The sequence below is a fragment of the Petromyzon marinus genome, chromosome 23, assembly GCF_048934315.1.
Source record: "Petromyzon marinus isolate PM22_M1 ecotype Great Lakes invasive population chromosome 23, UKy_Petmar_22M1.pri1.0, whole genome shotgun sequence".
Classification (NCBI taxonomy): Eukaryota; Metazoa; Chordata; class Hyperoartia; order Petromyzontiformes; family Petromyzontidae; genus Petromyzon; species Petromyzon marinus.
Window position 1 is genome coordinate 31,002,948 of NC_133689.1, and position 19,653 is coordinate 31,022,600.

Sequence of the window (19,653 nt, forward strand, 5' to 3'; positions counted from 1 at the left end):
CTCACCCCTGCAACATCCACGCTCACTCCTACACCATCCACGCTCACCTTTACAACCTCCACCCTCACCTTTACAACCTCCACGCTCACCCCCTACACCATCTACGCTCACTCCTGCAACATCCACGCTCACCCCTACAACATCCACGCTCACCCCTACACCATCCACGCTCACCCCTACACCATCCACGCTCACCCCTACACCATCCACGCTCACCCCTACACCATCCACGCTCACCCCTACAATAGCCACGCTCACCCCTACACCATGCACGCTCACCTCTACAACATCCACACTCACCCCTACACCATCCACCCTCACCCCGACAACATCCACGCTCACCCCTACAACATCCACCCTCACCCCAACACCATCCACTCTCACCGATACAACATCCACCCTCACTCCTACACCATCTACGCTCACTTTTACAACATCCACGCTCACCCCTACACCATCCACCCTCACGCCTACAACATCCACGCTCACCCCTACAACATCCACGTTCACCCCTACAACGTCTACGCTCACGGCTACACTGTCCACGCTCACCTTTACAATGTCCACGCTCACTCCTACACCATCCACGCTCACACCTACACCATCCACGCTCACCCCTACACCATCCACGCTCACTCCTACACCATCCACGCTCACCCCTACACTGTCCACGCTCACCCCTACCACATCCACGCTCACCCCCACCACATCCACTCTCACCCCTACACCATCCACGCTCACCCCTACACCATCCACGCTCACCCCTACACCATCCACGCTCACCCCTACAATAGCCACGCTCACCCCTACACCATGCACGCTCACCTCTACAACATCCACACTCACCCCTACACCATCCACCCTCACCCCGACAACATCCACGCTCACCCCTACAACATCCACCCTCACCCCAACACCATCCACGCTCACCGATACAACATCCACCCTCACTCCTACACCATCTACGCTCACTTTTACAACATCCACGCTCACCCCTACACCATCCACCCTCACGCCTACAACATCCACGCTCACCCCTACAACATCCACGTTCACCCCTACAACGTCTACGCTCACGGCTACACTGTCCACGCTCACCTTTACAATGTCCACGCTCACTCCTACACCATCCACGCTCACACCTACACCATCCACGCTCACCCCTACACCATCCACGCTCACTCCTACACCATCCACGCTCACCCCTACACTGTCCACGCTCACCCCTACCACATCCACGCTCACCCCCACCACATCCACTCTCACCCCTACACCATCCACGCTCACCACTACACCATCCATGCTTTCACCTATACCATCCACACTCACCTCTACACCGTCCATGCTCACTCATACAACATCCACTCTCACCCCTACACCATCCACGCTCACCCCTACAACATTCACGCTCACTCCTGCAACATCCACGCTCACCCCTGCAACATCAACGCTCACCCCGCCAACATCCACACTCACCCCAACACCATCCACGCCCACCCCAACCCCATTCACTCTCACCCCTACAACATCCACGCTCACTCCTACACCATCCATGCTCACCTTTACAACCTCCACGCTCACCCCTACACCATCCACGCTCACCCCTACAATAGCCACGCTCACCCCTACACCATCCACGCTCACCTCTACAACATCCACACTCACCCCTACACCATACACCCTCACCCTGACAACATCCACGCTCACCCCTACAGCATCCACCATCACCCCAACACCATCCACGCTCACCGCTACAACATGCACCCTCACTCCTACACCATCTACGCTCACTTCTACAACATCCACGCTCACCCCTACACCATCCACGCTCACCCCGACAACATCCACGCTCACCCCTACAACATCCACGTTCACCCCTACAACGTCCACGCTCACCGCTACACCGTCCACGCTCACCTTTATAATGTCCACGCTCACTCCTACACCATCCACGCTCACCCCTACACCATCCACGCTCACCCCTACACCATCCACGCTCACCACTACACCATCCACGCTTTCCCCTATACCATCCACACATCTACACCATCCATGCTCACTCATTCAACATCCACTCTCACCCCTACACCATCCACGCTCACCTTTACAACATCCACTCTCACCCCTACACCATCCACGCTCACTCCTGCAATATCCACGCTCACCCCTACACCATCCACGCTCATCTCTCCAACATCCATACTCACCCCGACACCATCCACTCTCACCCCGACACTATCCACTCTCACCCCGACACCATCCACTCTCACCCCAACACCATCCACGCCACACCCAACTCTATCCACTCTCACCCCTGCAACATCCACGCTCACTCCTACACCATCCACGCTCACCTTTACAACCTCCACCCTCACCTTTACAACCTCCACGCTCACCCCCTACACCATCTACGCTCACTCCTGCAACATCCACGCTCACCCCTACAACATCCACGCTCACCCCTACACCATCCACGCTCACCCCTACACCATCCACGCTCACCCCTACACCATCCACGCTCACCCCTACACCATCCACGCTCACCCCTACAATAGCCACGCTCACCCCTACACCATGCACGCTCACCTCTACAACATCCACACTCACCCCTACACCATCCACCCTCACCCCGACAACATCCACGCTCACCCCTACAACATCCACCCTCACCCCAACACCATCCACGCTCACCGCTACAACATCCACCCTCACTCCTACACCATCTACGCTCACTTCTACAACATCCACGCTCACCCCTACACCATCCACCCTCACGCCTACAACATCCACGCTCACCCCTACAACATCCACGTTCACCCCTACAACGTCTACGCTCACTGCTACACTGTCCACGCTCACCTTTACAATGTCCACGCTCACTCCTACACCATCCACGCTCACACCTACACCATCCACGCTCACCCCTACAACATCCACGCTCACCCCTACACCATCCACCCTCACCCCGACAACATCCACGCTCACCCCTACAACATCCACGTTCACCCCTACAACGTCCACGCTCACCGCTACACCGTCCACGCTCACCTTTATAATGTCCACGCTCACTCCTACACCATCCACGCTCACCCCTACACCATCCACGCTCACCCCTACACCATCCACGCTCACCACTACACCATCCACGCTTTCCCCTATACCATCCACACATCTACACCATCCATGCTCACTCATACAACATCCACTCTCACCCCTACACCATCCACGCTCACCTTTACAACATCCACTCTCACCCCTACACCATCCACGCTCACTCCTGCAATATCCACGCTCACCCCTACACCATCCACGCTCACCTCTCCAACATCCATACTCACCCCGACACCATCCACTCTCACCCCGACACTATCCACTCTCACCCCGACACCATCCACTCTCACCCCAACACCATCCACGCCACACCCAACCCCATCCACTCTCACCCCTGCAACATCCACGCTCACTCCTACACCATCCACGCTCACCTTTACAACCTCCACCCTCACCTTTACAACCTCCACGCTCACCCCCTACACCATCTACGCTCACTCCTGCAACATCCACGCTCACCCCTACAACATCCACGCTCACCCCTACACCATCCACGCTCACCCCTACACCATCCACGCTCACCCCTACACCATCCACGCTCACCCCTACACCATCCACGCTCACCCCTACAATAGCCACGCTCACCCCTACACCATGCACGCTCACCTCTACAACATCCACACTCACCCCTACACCATCCACCCTCACCCCGACAACATCCACGCTCACCCCTACAACATCCACCCTCACCCCAACACCATCCACGCTCACCGATACAACATCCACCCTCACTCCTACACCATCTACGCTCACTTTTACAACATCCACGCTCACCCCTACACCATCCACCCTCACGCCTACAACATCCACGCTCACCCCTACAACATCCACGTTCACCCCTACAACGTCTACGCTCACGGCTACACTGTCCACGCTCACCTTTACAATGTCCACGCTCACTCCTACACCATCCACGCTCACACCTACACCATCCACGCTCACCCCTACACCATCCACGCTCACTCCTACACCATCCACGCTCACCCCTACACTGTCCACGCTCACCCCTACCACATCCACGCTCACCCCCACCACATCCACTCTCACCCCTACACCATCCACGCTCACCACTACACCATCCATGCTTTCACCTATACCATCCACACTCACCTCTACACCGTCCATGCTCACTCATACAACATCCACTCTCACCCCTACACCATCCACGCTCACCCCTACAACATTCACGCTCACTCCTGCAACATCCACGCTCACCCCTGCAACATCAACGCTCACCCCGCCAACATCCACCCTCACCCCAACACCATCCACGCCCACCCCAACCCCATTCACTCTCACCCCTACAACATCCACGCTCACTCCTACACCATCCATGCTCACCTTTACAACCTCCACGCTCACCCCTACACCATCCACGCTCACCCCTACAATAGCCACGCTCACCCCTACACCATCCACGCTCACCTCTACAACATCCACACTCACCCCTACACCATACACCCTCACCCTGACAACATCCACGCTCACCCCTACAGCATCCACCATCACCCCAACACCATCCACGCTCACCGCTACAACATGCACCCTCACTCCTACACCATCTACGCTCACTTCTACAACATCCACGCTCACCCGTACACCATCCACCCTCACCCCGACAACATCCACGCTCACCCCTACAACATCCACGTTCACCCCTACAACGTCCACGCTCACCGCTACACCGTCCACGCTCACCTTTATAATGTCCACGCTCACTCCTACACCATCCACGCTCACCCCTACACCATCCACGCTCACCCCTACACCATCCGCGCTCACCACTACACCATCCACGCTTTCCCCTATACCATCCACACATCTACACCATCCATGCTCACTCATACAACATCCACTCTCACCCCTACACCATCCACGCTCACCTTTACAACATCCACTCTCACCCCTACACCATCCACGCTCACTCCTGCAATATCCACGCTCACCCCTACACCATCCACGCTCACCTCTCCAACATCCATACTCACCCCGACACCATCCACTCTCACCCCGACACTATCCACTCTCACCCCGACACCATCCACTCTCACCCCAACACCATCCACGCCACACCCAACCCCATCCACTCTCACCCCTGCAACATCCACGCTCACTCCTACACCATCCACGCTCACATTTACAACCTCCACCCTCACCTTTACAACCTCCACGCTCACCCCCTACACCATCTACGCTCACTCCTGCAACATCCACGCTCACCCCTACAACATCCACGCTCACCCCTACACCATCCACGCTCACCCCTACACCATCCACGCTCACCTACACCATCCACGCTCACCCCTACACCATCCACGCTCACCCCTACAATAGCCACGCTCACCCCTACACCATGCACGCTCACCTCTACAACATCCACACTCACCCCTACACCATCCACCCTCACCCCGACAACATCCACGCTCACCCCTACAACATCCACCCTCACCCCAACACCATCCACGCTCACCGATACAACATCCACCCTCACTCCTACACCATCTACGCTCACTTTTACAACATCCACGCTCACCCCTACACCATCCACCCTCACGCCTACAACATCCACGCTCACCCCTACAACATCCACGTTCACCCCTACAACGTCTACGCTCACGGCTACACTGTCCACGCTCACCTTTACAATGTCCACGCTCACTCCTACACCATCCATGCTCACACCTACACCATCCACGCTCACCCCTACACCATCCACGCTCACTCCTACACCATCCACGCTCACCCCTACACTGTCCACGCTCACCCCTACCACATCCACGCTCACCCCCACCACATCCACTCTCACCCCTACACCATCCACGCTCACCACTACACCATCCATGCTTTCACCTATACCATCCACACTCACCTCTACACCGTCCATGCTCACTCATACAACATCCACTCTCACCCCTACACCATCCACGCTCACCCCTACAACATTCACGCTCACTCCTGCAACATCCACGCTCACCCCTGCAACATCAACGCTCACCCCGCCAACATCCACACTCACCCCAACACCATCCACGCCCACCCCAACCCCATTCACTCTCACCCCTACAACATCCACGCTCACTCCTACACCATCCATGCTCACCTTTACAACCTCCACGCTCACCCCTACACCATCCACGCTCACCCCTACAATAGCCACGCTCACCCCTACACCATCCACGCTCACCTCTACAACATCCACACTCACCCCTACACCATACACCCTCACCCTGACAACATCCACGCTCACCCCTACAGCATCCACCATCACCCCAACACCATCCACGCTCACCGCTACAACATGCACCCTCACTCCTACACCATCTACGCTCACTTCTATAACATCCACGCTCACCCCTACACCATCCACCCTCACCCCGACAACATCCACGCTCACCCCTACAACATCCACGTTCACCCCTACAACGTCCACGCTCACCGCTACACCGTCCACGCTCACCTTTATAATGTCCACGCTCACTCCTACACCATCCACGCTCACCCCTACACCATCCACGCTCACCCCTACACCATCCGCGCTCAACACTACACCATCCACGCTTTCCCCTATACCATCCACACATCTACACCATCCATGCTCACTCATACAACATCCACTCTCACCCCTACACCATCCACGCTCACTCCTGCAATATCCACGCTCACCCCTACACCATCCACGCTCACCTCTCCAACATCCACTCTCACCCCGACACCATCCACTCTCACCCCAACACCATCCACGCCACACCCAACCCCATCCACTCTCACCCCTGCAACATCCACGCTCACTCCTACACCATCCACGCTCACCTTTACAACCTCCACGCTCACCTTTACAACCTCCACGCTCACCCCCTACACCATCTACGCTCACTCCTGCAACATCCACGCTCACCCCTACAACATCCACGCTCACCCCTACACCATCCACGCTCACCCCTACACCATCCACGCTCACCCCTACACCATCGACGCTCACCCCTACACCATCCACGCTCACCCCTACAATAGCCACGCTCACCCCTACACCATGCACGCTCACCTCTACAACATCCACACTCACCCCTACACCATCCACCCTCACCCCGACAACATCCCCGCTCACCCCTACAACATCCACCCTCACCCCAACACCATCCACGCTCACCGCTACAACATCCACCCTCACTCCTACACCATCTACGCTCACTTCTACAACATCCACGCTCACCCCTACACCATCCACCCTCACGCCTACAACATCCACGCTCACCCCTACAACATCCACGTTCACCCCTATAACGTCCACGCTCACCGCTACACTGTCCACGCTCACCTTTACAATGTCCACGCTCACTCCTACACCATCCACGCTCACACCTACACCATCCACGCTCACCCCTACACCATCCACGCTCACTCCTACACCATCCACGCTCACCCCTACACTGTCCACGCTCACCCCTACCACATCCACGCTCACCCCCACCACATCCACTCTCACCCCTACACCATCCACGCTCACCACTACACCATCCATGCTTTCACCTATACCATCCACACTCACCTCTACACCGTCCATGCTCACTCATACAACATCCACTCTCACCCCAACACCATCCACGCTCACCTTTACAACATCCACTCTCACCCCTACACCATCCACGCTCACCCCTACAACATTCACGCTCACTCCTGCAACATCCACGCGCACCCCTGCAACATCAACGCTCACCTCGCCAACATCTACACTCACCCCAACACCATCCACGCCCACCCCAACCCCATTCACTCTCACTCCTACAACATCCACGCTCACTCCTACACCATCCATGCTCACCTTTAGAACCTCCACGCTCACCCCCTACACCATCTACGCTCACTCCTACACCATCCATGCTCACCTTTACAACCTCCACGCTCACCCCCTACACCATCTACGCTCACTCCTACATCATCCACGCTCACTCCTCCAACATCCACGCTCACCCTTACACCATCCACACTCACCCCTTCAACATCCACGCTCTCATACAAAATCCACGCTCACTCCTGCAACATCCACGCTCACCCCTACCACATCCACGCTCACCCTCCCCACATCCACTCTCACCCCTACACCATCCACGCTCACCCCTACAACATTCACGCTCACTCCTTCAACATCCACGCTCACCCCTGCAACATCAACGCTCACCCCGCCAACATCCACACTCACCCCAACACCATCCACGCCCACCCCAACCCCATTCACTCTCACCCCTACAACATCCACGCTCACTCCTACACCATCCATGCTCACCTTTACAACCTCCACGCTCACCCCTACACCATCCACGCTCACCCCTACAATAGCCACGCTCACCCCTACACCATCCACGCTCACCTCTACAACATCCACACTCACCCCTACACCATACACCCTCACCCTGACAACATCCACGCTCACCCCTACAACATCCAGCATCACCCCAACACCATCCACGCTCACCGCTACAACATGCACCCTCACGCCTACACCATCTACGCTCACTTCTACAACATCCACGCTCACCCCTACACCATCCACCCTCACCCCGACAACATCCACGCTCACCCCTACAACATCCACGTTCACCCCTACAACGTCCACGCTCACCGCTACACCGTCCACGCTCACCTTTATAATGTCCATGCTCACTCCTACACCATCCACGCTCACCCCTACACCATCCACGCTCACCCCTACACCATCCGCGCTCACCACTACACCATCCACGCTTTCCCCTATACCATCCACACATCTACACCATCCATGCTGACTCATACAACATCCACTCTCACCCCTACACCATCCACGCTCACCTTTACAACATCCACTCTCACCCCTACACCATCCACGCTCACTCCTGCAATATCCACGCTCACCCCTACACCATCCACGCTCACCTCTCCAACATCCATACTCACCCCGACACCATCCACTCTCACCCCGACACTATCCACTCTCACCCCGACACCATCCACTCTCACCCCAACACCATCCACGCCACACCCAACCCCATCCACTCTCACCCCTGCAACATCCACGCTCACTCCTACACCATCCACGCTCACCTTTACAACCTCCACGCTCACCTATACAACCTCCACGCTCACCCCCTACACCATCTACGCTCACTCCTGCAACATCCACGCTTACCCCTACAACATCCACGCTCACCCCTACACCATCCACGCTAACCCCTACACCATCCACGCTCACCCCTACACCATCGACGCTCACCCCTACACCATCCACGCTCACCCCTACAATAGCCACGCTCACCCCTACACCATGCACGCTCACCTCTACAACATCCACACTCACCCCTACACCATCCACCCTCACCCCGACAACATCCACGCTCACCCCTACAACATCCACCCTCACCCCAACACCATCCACGCTCACCGCTACAACATCCACCCTCACTCCTACACCATCTACGCTCACTTCTACAACATCCACGCTCACCCCTACACCATCCACCCTCACGCCTACAACATCCACGCTCACCCCTACAACATCCACGTTCTTCCCTACAACGTCCACGCTCACCGCTACACTGTCCACGCTCACCTTTACAATGTCCACGCTCACTCCTACACCATCCACGCTCACACCTACACCATCCACGCTCACCCCTACACCATCCACGCTCACTCCTACACCATCCACGCTCACCCCTACACTGTCCACGCTCACCCCTACCACATCCACGCTCACCCCCACCACATCCACTCTCACCCCTACACCATCCACGCTCACCACTACACCATCCATGCTTTCAACTATACCATCCGCACTCACCTCTACACCGTCCATGCTCACTCATACAACATCCACTCTCACCCCAACACCATCCACGCTCACCTTTACAACATCCACTCTCACCCCTACACCATCCACGCTCACCCCTACAACATTCACGCTCACTCCTGCAACATCCATGCGCACCCCTGCAACATCAACGCTCACCTCGCCAACATCTACACTCACCCCAACACCATCCACGCCCACCCCAACCCCATTCACTCTCACTCCTACAACATCCACGCTCACTCCTACACCATCCATGCTCACCTTTAGAACCTCCACGCTCACCCCCTACACCATCTACGCTCACTCCTACACCATCCATGCTCACCTTTACAACCTCCACGCTCACCCCCTACACCATCTACGCTCACTCCTACATCATCCACGCTCACTCCTCCAACATCCACGCTCACCCTTACACCATCCACACTCACCCCTTCAACATCCACGCTCTCATACAAAATCCACGCTCACTCCTGCAACATCCACGCTCACCCCTACCACATCCACGCTCACCCTCACCACATCCACTCTCACCCCTACACCATCCACGCTCACCCCTACAACATTCACGCTCACTCCTGCAACATCCACGCTCACCCCTGCAACATCAACGCTCACCCCGCCAACATCCACACTCACCCCAACACCATCCACGCCCACCCCAACCCCATTCACTCTCACCCCTACAACATCCACGCTCACTCCTACACCATCCATGCTCACCTTTACAACCTCCACGCTCACCCCTACACCATCCACGCTCACCCCTACAATAGCCACGCTCACCCCTACACCATCCACGCTCACCTCTACAACATCCACACTCACCCCTACACCATACACCCTCACCCTGACAACATCCACGCTCACCCCTACAACATCCAGCATCACCCCAACACCATCCACGCTCACCGCTACAACATGCACCCTCACTCCTACACCATCTACGCTCACTTCTACAACATCCACGCTCACCCCTACACATCCACCCTCACCCCGACAACATCCACGCTCACCCCTACAACATCCACGTTCACCCCTACAACTTCCACGCTCACCGCTACACCGTCCACGCTCACCTTTATAATGTCCACGCTCACTCCTACACCATCCACGCTCACCCCTACACCATCCACGCTCACCCCTACACCATCCGCGCTCACCACTACACCATCCACGCTTTCCCCTATACCATCCACACATCTACACCATCCATGCTCACTCATACAACATCGACTCTCACCCCTACACCATCCACGCTCACCTTTACAACATCCACTCTCACCCCTACACCATCCACGCTCACTCCTGCAATATCCACGCTCACCCCTACACCATCCACGCTCACCTCTCCAACATCCATACTCACCCCGACACCATCCACTCTCACCCCGACACTATCCACTCTCACCCTGACACCATCCACTCTCACCCCAACACCATCCACGCCACACCCAACCCCATCCACTCTCACCCCTGCAACATCCACGCTCACTCCTACACCATCCACGCTCACCTTTACAACCTCCACCCTCACCTTTACAACCTCCACGCTCACCCCCTACACCATCTACGCTCACTCCTGCAACATCCACGCTCACCCCTACAACATCCACGCTCACCCCTACACCATCCACGCTCACCCCTACACCATCCACGCTCACCCCTACACCATCCACGCTCACCCCTACAATAGCCACGCTCACCCCTACACCATGCACGCTCACCTCTACAACATCCACACTCACCCCTACACGATCCACCCTCACCCCGACAACATCCACGCTCACCCCTACAACATCCACCCTCACCACAACACCATCCACGCTCACCGCTACAACATCCACCCTCACTCCTACACCATCTACGCTCACTTCTACAACATCCACGCTCACCCCTACACCATCCACCCTCACGCCTACAACATCCACGCTCACCCCTACAACATCCACGTTCACCCCTACAACGTCTACGCTCACGGCTACACTGTCCACGCTCACCTTTACAATGTCCACGCTCACTCCTACACCATCTACGCTCACTCCTACACCATCCATGCTCACCTTTACAACCTCCACGCTCACCCCCTACACCATCTACGCTCACTCCTACATCATCCACGCTCACTCCTCCAACATCCACGCTCACCCTTACACCATCCACACTCACCCCTTCAACATCCACGCTCTCATACAAAATCCACGCTCACTCCTGCAACATCCACGCTCACCCCTACCACATCCACGCTCACCCTCACCACATCCACTCTCACCCCTACACCATCCACGCTCACCCCTACAACATTCACGCTCACTCCTGCAACATCCACGCTCACCCCTGCAACATCAACGCTCACCCCGCCAACATCCACACTCACCCCAACACCATCCACGCCCACCCCAACCCCATTCACTCTCACCCCTACAACATCCACGCTCACTCCTACACCATCCATGCTCACCTTTACAACCTCCACGCTCACCCCTACACCATCCACGCTCACCCCTACAATAGCCACGCTCACCCCTACACCATCCACGCTCACCTCTACAACATCCACACTCACTCCTACACCATACACCCTCACCCTGACAACATCCACGCTCACCCCTACAACATCCACCATCACCCCAACACCATCCACGCTCACCGCTACAACATGCACCCTCACTCCTACACCATCTACGCTCACTTCTACAACATCCACGCTCACCCCTACACCATCCACCCTCACCCCGACAACATCCACGCTCACCCCTACAACATCCACGTTCACCCCTACAACGTCCACGCTCACCGCTACACCGTCCACGCTCACCTTTATAATGTCCACGCTCACTCCTACACCATCCACGCTCACCCCTACACCATCCACGCTCACCCCTACACCATCCGCGCTCACCACTACACCATCCACGCTTTCCCCTATACCATCCACACATCTACACCATCCATGCTCACTCATACAACATCGACTCTCACCCCTACACCATCCACGCTCACCTTTACAACATCCACTCTCACCCCTACACCATCCACGCTCACTCCTGCAATATCCACGCTCACCCCTACACCATCCACGCTCACCTCTCCAACATCCATACTCACCCCGACACCATCCACTCTCACCCCGACACTATCCACTCTCACCCTGACACCATCCACTCTCACCCCAACACCATCCACGCCACACCCAACCCCATCCACTCTCACCCCTGCAACATCCACGCTCACTCCTACACCATCCACGCTCACCTTTACAACCTCCACCCTCACCTTTACAACCTCCACGCTCACCCCCTACACCATCTACGCTCACTCCTGCAACATCCACGCTCACCCCTACAACATCCACGCTCACCCCTACACCATCCACGCTCACCCCTACACCATCCACGCTCACCCCTACACCATCCACGCTCACCCCTACAATAGCCACGCTCACCCCTACACCATGCACGCTCACCTCTACAACATCCACACTCACCCCTACACGATCCACCCTCACCCCGACAACATCCACGCTCACCCCTACAACATCCACCCTCACCACAACACCATCCACGCTCACCGCTACAAAATCCACCCTCACTCCTACACCATCTACGCTCACTTCTACAACATCCACGCTCACCCCTACACCATCCACCCTCACGCCTACAACATCCACGCTCACCCCTACAACATCCACGTTCACCCCTACAACGTCTACGCTCACGGCTACACTGTCCACGCTCACCTTTACAATGTCCACGCTCACTCCTACACCATCTACGCTCACTCCTACACCATCCATGCTCACCTTTACAACCTCCACGCTCACCCCCTACACCATCTACGCTCACTCCTACATCATCCACGCTCACTCCTCCAACATCCACGCTCACCCTTACACCATCCACACTCACCCCTTCAACATCCACGCTCTCATACAAAATCCACGCTCACTCCTGCAACATCCACGCTCACCCCTACCACATCCACGCTCACCCTCACCACATCCACTCTCACCCCTACACCATCCACGCTCACCCCTACAACATTCACGCTCACTCCTGCAACATCCACGCTCACCCCTGCAACATCAACGCTCACCCCGCCAACATCCACACTCACCCCAACACCATCCACGCCCACCCCAACCCCATTCACTCTCACCCCTACAACATCCACGCTCACTCCTACACCATCCATGCTCACCTTTACAACCTCCACGCTCACCCCTACACCATCCACGCTCACCCCTACAATAGCCACGCTCACCCCTACACCATCCACGCTCACCTCTACAACATCCACACTCACCCCTACACCATACACCCTCACCCTGACAACATCCACGCTCACCCCTACAACATCCAGCATCACCCCAACACCATCCACGCTCACCGCTACAACATGCACCCTCACTCCTACACCATCTACGCTCACTTCTACAGCATCCACGCTCACCCCTACACCATCCACCCTCACCCCGACAACATCCACGCTCACCCCTACAACATCCACGTTCACCCCTACAACGTCCACGCTCACCGCTACACCGTCCACGCTCACCTTTATAATGTCCACGCTCACTCCTACACCATCCACGCTCACCCCTACAACATCCACGCTCACCCCTACACCATCCACGCTCACCACTACACCATCCACACTTTCCCCTATACCATCCACACATCTACACCATCCATGCTCACTCATACAACATCCACTCTCACCCCTACACCATCCACGCTCACCTTTACAACATCCACTCTCACCCCTACACCATCCACGCTCACTCCTGCAATATCCACGCTCACCCCTACACCATCCACGCTCACCTCTCCAACATCCATACTCACCCCGACACCATCCACTCTCACCCCGACACTATCCACTCTCACCCTGACACCATCCACTCTCACCCCAACACCATCCACGCCACACCCAACCCCATCCACTCTCACCCCTGCAACATCCACGCTCACTCCTACACCATCCACGCTCACCTTTACAACCTCCACCCTCACCTTTACAACCTCCACGCTCACCCCCTACACCATCTACGCTCACTCCTGCAACATCCACGCTCACCCCTACAACATCCACGCTCACCCCTACACCATCCACGCTCACCCCTACACCATCCACGCTCACCCCTACACCATCCACGCTCACCCCTACAATAGCCACGCTCACCCCTACACCATGCACGCTCACCTCTACAACATCCACACTCACCCCTACACCATCCACCCTCACCCCGACAACATCCACGCTCACCCCTACAACATCCACCCTCACCCCAACACCATCCACTCTCACCGCTACAACATCCACCCTCACTCCTACACCATCTACGCTCACTTCTACAACATCCACGCTCACCCCTACACCATCCACCCTCACGCCTACAACATCCACGCTCACCCCTACAACATCCACGTTCACCCCTACAACGTCTACGCTCACGGCTACACTGTCCACGCTCACCTTTACAATGTCCACGCTCACTCCTACACCATCCACGCTCACACCTACATCATCCACGCTCACCCCTACACCATCCACGCTCACTCCTACACCATCCACGCTCACCCCTACACTGTCCACGCTCACCCCTACCACATCCACGCTCACCCCCACCACATCCACTCTCACCCCTACACCATCCACGCTCACCACTACACCATCCATGCTTTCACCTATACCATCCACACTCACCTCTACACCGTCCATGCTCACTCATACAACATCCACTCTCACCCCAACACCATCCACGCTCACCTTTACAACATCCACTCTCACCCCTACACCATCCACGCTTACCCCTACAACATTCACGCTCACTCCTGCAACATCCACGCGCACCCCTGCAACATCAACACTCAATACTCGCCAACATCTACACTCACCCCAACACCATCCACGCCCACCCCAACCCCATTCACTCTCACTCCTACAACATCCACGCTCACTCCTACACCATCCATGCTCACCTTTAGAACCTCCACGCTCACCCCCTACACCATCTACGCTCACTCCTACACCATCCATTCTCACCTTTACAACCTCCACGCTCACCCCCTACACCATCTACGCTCACTCCTACATCATCCACGCTCACTCCTCCAACATCCACGCTCACCCTTACACCATCCACACTCACCCCTTCAACATCCACGCTCTCATACAAAATCCACGCTCACTCCTGCAACATCCACGCTCACCCCTACCACATCCACGCTCACCCCCACCACATCCACTCTCACCGCTACACCATCCACGCTCACCTTTACAACATCCACTCTCACCCCTACACCATCCACGCTCACCCCTACAACATCCACGCTCACTCCTGCAACATCCACGCTCACCCCTGCAACATCAACGCTCACCTCGCCAACATCCACACTCACCAGAACACCATCCACGCCCACCCCAACACCATCCACGCCCACCCCAACCCCATTCACTCTCACCCCTACAACATCCACGCTCACTCCTACACAATCCATGCTCACCTTTACAACCTCCACGCTCACCCCCTACACCATCTACGCTCACTCCTACATCATCCATGCTCACCTTTACACCATCCACGCTCACCCCTACATCATCCACGCTCACCCCTACCACATCCACGCTCACCCCCACCACATCCACTTTCACCCCTACACCATCCACGCTCACCACTACACCATCCATGCTTTCCCCTATACCATCCACACTCACCTCTACACCGTGCATGCTCACTCATACAACATCCACTCTCTCCGCTACACCATCCACACTCGCCTTTACAACATCCACTCTCACCCCTACACCATCCACGCTCACCCCTACAACATTCACGCTCACTCCTGCAACATCCACGCTCACCCCTGCAACATCAACGCTCACCCCGCCAACATCCACACTCACCCCAACACCATCCACGCCCACCCCAACCCCATTCACTCTCACCCCTACAACATCCACGCTCACTCCTACACCATCCATGCTCACCTTTACAACCTCCACGCTCACCCCCTACACCATCTACGCTCACGCCTACATCATCCATGCTCACCTTTACAACGTCCATGCTCACCCCTACACCATCCACGCTCACCCCTACACCATCCACGTTTTCTCCTACAACACTCACGCTCACTCCTGCAACATCCACGCTCACCCCTACAACATCCACGCTCACCCCTACACCATCCACGCTCACCACTACACCATCCACGCTTTCCCCTATACCATCCACACATCTACACCATCCATGCTCACTCATACAACATCCACTCTCACCCCTACACCATCCACGCTCACCTTTACAACATCCACTCTCACCCCTACACCATCCACGCTCACTCCTGCAATATCCACGCTCACCCCTACACCATCCACGCTCACCTCTCCAACATCCATACTCACCCCGACACCATCCACTCTCACCCCGACACTATCCACTCTCACCCTGACACCATCCACTCTCACCCCAACACCATCCACGCCACACCCAACCCCATCCACTCTCACCCCTGCAACATCCACGCTCACTCCTACACCATCCACGCTCACCTTTACAACCTCCACCCTCACCTTTACAACCTCCACGCTCACCCCCTACACCATCTACGCTCACTCCTGCAACATCCACGCTCACCCCTACAACATCCACGCTCACCCCTACACCATCCACGCTCACCCCTACACCATCCACGCTCACCCCTACACCATCCACGCTCACCCCTACAATAGCCACGCTCACCCCTACACCATGCACGCTCACCTCTACAACATCCACACTCACCCCTACACCATCCACCCTCACCCCGACAACATCCACGTTCACCCCTACAACATCCACCCTCACCCCAACACCATCCACGCTCACCGCTACAACATCCACCCTCACTCCTACACGATCTACGCTCACTTCTACAACATCCACGCTCACCCCTACACCATCCACCCTCACGCCTACAACATCCACGCTCACCCCTACAACATCCACGTTCACCCCTACAACGTCTACGCTCACGGCTACACTGTCCACGCTCACCTTTACAATGTCCACGCTCACTCCTACACCATCCACGCTCACACCTACATCATCCACGCTCACCCCTACACCATCCACGCTCACTCCTACACCATCCACGCTCACCCCTACACTGTCCACGCTCACCCCTACCACATCCACGCTCACCCCCACCACATCCACTCTCACCCCTACACCATCCACGCTCACCACTACACCATCCATGCTTTCACCTATACCATCCACACTCACCTCTACACCGTCCATGCTCACTCATACAACATCCACTCTCACCCCAACACCATCCACGCTCACCTTTACAACATCCACTCTCACCCCTACACCATCCACGCTTACCCCTACAACATTCACGCTCACTCCTGCAACATCCACGCGCACCCCTGCAACATCAACACTCAATACTCGCCAACATCTACACTCACCCCAACACCATCCACGCCCACCCCAACCCCATTCACTCTCACTCCTACAACATCCACGCTCACTCCTACACCATCCATGCTCACCTTTAGAACCTCCACGCTCACCCCCTACACCATCTACGCTCACTCCTACACCATCCATTCTCACCTTTACAACCTCCACGCTCACCCCCTACACCATCTACGCTCACTCCTACATCATCCACGCTCACTCCTCCAACATCCACGCTCACCCTTACACCATCCACACTCACCCCTTCAACATCCACGCTCTCATACAAAATCCACGCTCACTCCTGCAACATCCACGCTCACCCCTACCACATCCACGCTCACCCCCACCACATCCACTCTCACCGCTACACCATCCACGCTCACCTTTACAACATCCACTCTCACCCCTACACCATCCACGCTCACCCCTACAACATCCACGCTCACTCCTGCAACATCCACGCTCACCCCTGCAACATCAACGCTCACCTCGCCAACATCCACACTCACCCGACCACCATCCACGCCCACCCCAACACCATCCACGCCCACCCCAACCCCATTCACTCTCACCCCTACAACATCCACGCTCACTCCTACACAATCCATGCTCACCTTTACAACCTCCACGCTCACCCCCTACACCATCTACGCTCACTCCTACATCATCCATGCTCACCTTTACACCATCCACGCTCACCCCTACATCATCCACGCTCACCCCTACCACATCCACGCTCACCCCCACCACATCCACTTTCACCCCTACACCATCCACGCTCACCACTACACCATCCATGCTTTCCCCTATACCATCCACACTCACCTCTACACCGTACATGCTCACTCATACAACATCCACTCTCACCGCTACACCATCCACGCTCGCCTTTACAACATCCACTCTCACCCCTACACCATCCACGCTCACCCCTACAACATTCACGCTCACTCCTGCAACATCCACGCTCACCCCTGCAACATCAACGCTCACCCCGCCAACATCCACACTCACCCCAACACCATCCACGCCCACCCCAACCCCATTCACTCTCACCCCTACAACATCCACGCTCACTCCTACACCATCCATGCTCACCTTTACAACCTCCACGCTCACCCCCTACACCATCTACGCTCACGCCTACATCATCCATGCTCACCTTTACAACGTCCATGCTCACCCCTACACCATCCACGCTCACCCCTACACCATCCACGTTTTCTCCTACAACACTCACGCTCACTCCTGCAACATCCAC